The following is a 461-nucleotide window of genomic DNA, read 5'->3' as shown; positions in this document are numbered from 1 at the left end:
GCCCCCCCCCCCCTGCCTGAGCCAACCCCCTTCCTGCCTGGCTGGCACAAGGGGTGGGGCCAGCGCAGGGGGCGGGGCCAGCCTGGGGTGGTGAATTACAGAATCATAGAATTGTTTAGGTTGGGAAAGACCTTTAGATCATTGAGTCCAACCTAACCTAACGCTGAAGGAGCATCCTCCAGCCCAGACCCCTCCCAGTGCTTCCCAGCGAGCCCCCTCCCAGTGCTTCCCAGCGAGCCCCCTCCCAGTGCCCCCAGTAAGCCCCCTCCTGGGGCACTCTGCACCTCTGGGACATGTCCCCCGCACCACCCGAGGCTGAATTTGGCCCCAGGCTGGGGAGGGCGAGGGACCCACGGGGTCGTTGGGGCAGTGGGGGCGAGGGCCATGGCGGTTGGTGCCTTGGGGTTGCCGAAGCGCGGTTGGAGCCAGCTGGAGGGGACGGAGCGGCTCCCGGGCGAGCT

Source organism: Egretta garzetta, unplaced genomic scaffold (genome assembly GCF_000687185.1).
Source record: "Egretta garzetta isolate BGI_Z169 unplaced genomic scaffold, ASM68718v1 scaffold284, whole genome shotgun sequence".
In the NCBI taxonomy this organism is placed as follows: Eukaryota; Metazoa; Chordata; class Aves; order Pelecaniformes; family Ardeidae; genus Egretta; species Egretta garzetta.
This window is presented reverse-complemented; position numbering follows the sequence as displayed.